The following is a 5,404-nucleotide window of genomic DNA, read 5'->3' as shown; positions in this document are numbered from 1 at the left end:
ACTGCCAGCAATTTGTCCATGGTTTCAGTCTGCCATCCCACACTTATTCGTTTTAACATGCTGCCTGTGGCAGGGAGAAGACCATCAACAAATGCATGTGCCAAGGCCCCCTGCCCATTTACATCAGGCTCTTGAATTCCTGAATGTTGTAGGAAAATATCAGTTAGCCGGGACCTATAGTCACCTGGGCTTTCTCCTTGCCCTTGCTTACAGCAACGTATTGCTGTCCAGTTTGTTTTAGGAGACCACACTTTGGGAATGGCTTGATGCAGGCACTTCCAAAGAGCCATACACCGGTCTCTGTACACCGAATCTGGGCCAGTACTTTTTATGGTTGAGTGGCATGCCTCAGCTGGCCAGTCTGCGGCAGCCAACCATTTTTCATAATAACTGGCAGGAGCTAACAATTTACACAGTTGGAGGAGATCTGTCTCAGAGGGTTCATAGGTTTCACAGATTAACAGAAACTCCTCAGCAAATTTGACAGAGTTTTCCTGTGGTTTGGGAAAACCTTTAACTATAGATAAAAGTTCTGTACGAGTCCAGGGCTTATAATCCCATATGGACTCACTATCTCCCATCTTAAGGACTTGTAAGGGTGCCACAATAGTTTGATCAGAGTCTCTCATTAACCTCCCATCAGGTTCTCTTTTCCAAGAAGAGATGTCAAGAGAATCTTTGCAGTCTGCTTTGGATTTCTTCTTCATAATATTTTGCAGAGCTGGGAGGCCAATGAGGGTATCTTCTTCACTTTCATTATCTGTAGTCACTGAAGATTTTTCTTTTTCTGATTTCTTATTTGCGCAGGAGTATGGTGGGGGTCGGGTTTGATCCGGATCATTGCACAGGACTGGGCAAAGGGGAGCGCTCGGACTAGTGGTGGGAGAGACTGCATCCAATTGAACTTTTAGTTTTTTTGCTAGAATTTTTTTGAGAGAGGTGAGTTTTGACTCAGTCCATCTACGATTTGCCTCTTCCCACCACTGCATGAAGCAGTCTACTTCTCCTCTCTCCAATTTGGTTTTTGGGAGGACGAGTTTGCTTTTTAAAGCGTCCACTCGATCCTTGTCCCAAGAACCTAACAGTGGCCACTGTAATTTGGGGTTCTCTAGAGCTAATTTGGACCATTTTTCAAGAAACCTACAAGAGTCCGGACCCCTCCTAAAATACATAAAATAAGCCAGAGTTCCCTTAGGGAACTGTTCTACCTTAGACTTCTGATTACCCATCCAGGAGGACTTCACACAGCACTCACACAAGAAGGAAATTCGGGCTCGGCAGAGCGGTACCCGGTGCAACACACAGAAAGGAGCCCACAGGCTACTGCCTCAACTGCCCTTGCTTTCACACCAGGGGTTAATACCCAAGGTGTGGTGCGGCTGCAGCTGTGCAGATACCACTTATTCAGACCGTGGGGACGGGGACCCCTTGGTCAGCCAGTCTCCGGACAGAGATGGCTCCCAGATTCACACACACACCACAGGGAAGACGGATAGACACAAAGACAAGACAGTCCTCAAACCGGTTAAAGCACAAAAATAAAATAAGCCAGAGTTCCCTTAGGGAACTGTTCTAATTACCTGAGACGTCTGATTCCAGAAGCTGGATCCAAAGACCCCTACCCGAACAGAGTGGGAACCAACAAGTTCAATGGCGTAGACTGCACTGCTGCTGTGTACCTTTCTGTCTTGTGGAGGATCGCTTGGACTAAGCGTCCAGGCGCCGGCTGCCACGATCGTCCTGCAAGGCAGTCAGGGATCACACAGCCTCAGCGAAGCCGCTTGCCATCTCGCTGGGACCTCCAAATTGTCAAAGTTTGACTCAGACTCACAATTTATCAGACCACTCTGTTTTATTAGCAAAGCCGCTCTGCTAATACATTTAGAAGTGAGCCCCCCGAGTGGGGCTTGTGTCTCTTAATTTATACAGTTTTTTGGACAACAAGTTACAGACAAAAGAAGAAAAAGATTTTAGTCACCACCCTTCGAGATCCCTGAGACCAGTTACGTATCTTCAATTACCTGCCACCCTTAACAATCTCCTTTAACAGCTTCCAGTTAACTTAACTAATTGCCCTTCACACCTTCCATTCTGATGCCTGCTTCTTAGACGTGCTGGCTCCATCTTAATTGCTTCTCCATTCAAAAGCTAACTGTCCCTACGTGTGCTCCCTCAGATACTTTGTAACATGTTTTGGCATGTCCCTCTCATATACAATGTATCCAGCATGTCCCCTTATACAACGTTATACTTATACAATGTTATTTATACTTCCACAATGTGCTCTGGCAATATCGGATAGTAAAGCCTATTGCACCAAAATGGGGTTCATGACTGACAGAACGTCTGTTATCCCTAAAGGATGAGATTGGGTTATTTGACAAGGTCTCTTTCCTGTGAATCCTGAGTGACTTCCATTAACTTTGTTCCATGTTTTGATTTAATCCCAAACCACCTTCGCCATTGTTTCCTAGCCTTGACAGCTCTTATTCTTTTTAAATGGTTCCTTTATTTTACATAATTTCTGTGGAACACTGAACTGCTCTATTTTTCTTTTTCTTTTTTTTTTTTTTTGGATTTCATTGTCTTGGTTGATATCTGTATCTCCTACTGCTTCTTTCCAAATGCAGAACAAACTATCAATTGAACACATCTATTCTTTCTTCACTGTCTACACATTTCCTATCTCCTTTGAACAGCCGGCATGTCATTTTTCTGCATTTCTTTTGTTCTTAATATATTTCATAATTTATTTGATGTGATACACAGCCCTTCCAAGAGTGGAATGTCTCCTACTGTCTTGAATAACTCCTACCAATTTTTGTAGCTTCCAATTTATTTTTCTTGCTATCTAGTTTTTCCTTTCCCCATTTGCTCTATGTTACTCTATTTTCCTCCTAATTTTTGCATTCACTTTCCAAACAGAACTTCTTTTTCAACAGCGTTATCCGCATTCTAGGTGATGGGATCATGAACTTTTGATGATATGATAACCTCTTCTTCAACAATTCACAACCTTTATTCCAAATTAAATAGTTTCTCTGAAACCTCCTTTCATGATCTTTAGGTTCAGTATTAGGGAATTAGCATGCTTGAAACACAAAGGGTCTTTAGATAATACTGGTTGGACTGTTTTGTTTGCCGATTAGAATGTAATCAGTTCCATCCTTTACTTTGTTTTCCTCTCTCATAAGCCCTCTTCTTTGTGTCTCCTCTAAACTACGTGTTCCCTAACTTCCTAGTCTGTGTAAATATAGCAGCTTCCTTCATTCTCCTAGCCTGTCCCCCAAATGCCCTTTGCAACTGCTACATCCTTCAGAGACACTGAGAGATTATAACTAAGTCCATATCCTTGGCAGGTTATTTTTCCAACTCATTCATTAGGCACAAATTGCCTCTGTTTGACAATTACTGTGAAAATCAGGTGTTTCCACTGAGATTATCTTATTGACTCAAGGTCTTTTCCCTGAGGTGCGTGCCAGTTGGGATGTTTTCTTCCCTCAGATTTTGAGCAACTAGGTGAATAGGAAACTCCCTTAAGGATGTAATCTCGAACTGACGCTCATTTGATTAAGCCACAATGATGACTAATAAATACCACACTCATATTTCCAGCTAGTGCCTAATAGTATTCCAAACTCTGCACTAATTGGGAATGATTGACACATGGAGCACCATCAAACATGGACTTTGGCATTAGTAAAGGGAGCTGTTAATAGTTCCTTTCTCTCACTAATGATATTTTCTCAATGTGTGAAGAACAGCTAATCTGTTTCCTTCATGCAAACAGTTTACCACTGTGCAAGTACAGTGTCATATTAACATTGTTTCTCCGTTCAGGCATTCATACTTTGACCATCACCCTAGGGTCTGGGCACATACTAAGCATCGGGGGATATATGTTCTATGAAAAAGACATCATAGTTCCGCAGAATAGGAGACCTTCTGTTATACTCCATGTCAGATTCCAACACAACCCATTTCATCAACCCCTCCTTCTTCATCCTGCTGGGGATTCCTGGCCTGGAGGTGGCCCATGTCTGGATCTCCATCCCCTTCTGCACCATATACATAATAGCCATCCTTGGCAACTTCACCATCCTGTTCATTGTGAAGAGGGAGACGAGCCTTCATGAGCCTATGTACTATTTCCTCTGCATGCTGTCTGCCAGCGACCTGGCCGTGTCTACAACCATCGTGCCAAAAACTCTGAGCCTCTTTTGGTTCAACTTCAGGGAGATCGATTTCCATTCCTGCCTCACCCAGATGTACTTCATTCACTGCTTCACGACGGTGGAGTCTGGGATCTTTGTGGCCATGGCTTTTGATCGCTGCGTGGCCATCTGTGATCCCCTGAGACATTCCACCATCCTGTCAAACCATGTAGTGGCCAAGATTGGCCTGGCCATTATTTTGCGAGGCAGTGTGCTCATACTACCCTATCCCCTCCTGGCAATACAGTGGTCATATTGCAGATCTAACATCATTCCCCACTCGTACTGTGAGCATATTGCTGTGGTGAAGCTGGCCTGTGCTGACACCCAAGTCAGTAATTACTACAGCCTCGCTTTGACATTTTATGTCATTGGTCTGGATGTGTTTTTTATTACTGTGTCCTACATCCAGATCCTCAGGGCCATCTTTGCACTCCCTGGAAAGGACACTCGCCTGAAAACGTTTTGGACCTGTGGTTCCCACCTCTGTGTCTTTTCAGTCTCTTACATCCCAGCTCTCTTCTCCTTCCTCACCCACCGGTTTGGCCACAATGTGCCCCTGCACTTGCACATTCTCATTGCCAACCTGTACCTCCTCATGCCCCCAGTGCTACACCCCATAATCTATGGGGTGAGGACCAAACCAATCCGGGACAGTCTTCTCCTGCTCCTTAATCAGAAGAGGACCTAAGGTATCTTCCCGGCGCTCTGGCTTTCAGAGCAAGCTCCGTGTACAGCTGCTGATAAAGTAGCTCTGGGCCTGTTTTCCTGAACCCCTTACTGCTCAGTGAAAGGTACGTTAAATGCTTCCCTAGTCATGCTGTACTCCGTCAGTGTTGCAAACTGGGGGAATCTGTCTATTTCCAATTCATTCGGCTGCTATTGTTCCAATTGCTGGCGGCTGGACTCCTAAATTCCCTCCTACCCAATGCTGCCTCCAAGCCTCTCCCCTTCTCTGCGTCTTCCCCTGAGCTCCCTACCACTCTTGCTTGCTTCTCTCTTCCCCTCCCTATGTCAGTCCCTGGAACATCTCTGATACTCTGGACCCCAAAGTACCCCCTGTTTATGAGTGTGATGTAACTGAGACATTTTTGTGCATGGTATGCCTTGTGAGGTATTATTTTAAAAGTCTTATCCTCATTTTAAGTACTTCATAGTATGTTAAGTTATGAAATCTCGCAATGTGTGAG

General features: G+C 44.4%; 1 pseudogene; it reads left to right on the top strand.

Annotated features, from left to right (window-relative positions):
* Window positions 1-3,906: 3,906 nt before the first annotated feature.
* LOC142002165 (olfactory receptor 52E4-like) lies at window positions 3,907-4,905 on the top strand (annotated as a pseudogene).
* Window positions 4,906-5,404: the final 499 nt, after the last annotated feature.

The sequence above is a fragment of the Carettochelys insculpta genome, chromosome 1, assembly GCF_033958435.1.
Source record: "Carettochelys insculpta isolate YL-2023 chromosome 1, ASM3395843v1, whole genome shotgun sequence".
Lineage (NCBI taxonomy): Eukaryota > Metazoa > Chordata > Testudines > Carettochelyidae > Carettochelys > Carettochelys insculpta.
The sequence above is the reverse complement of the archived record's forward strand: the minus strand, read 5'-3'. Positions and strand labels throughout refer to the sequence as shown.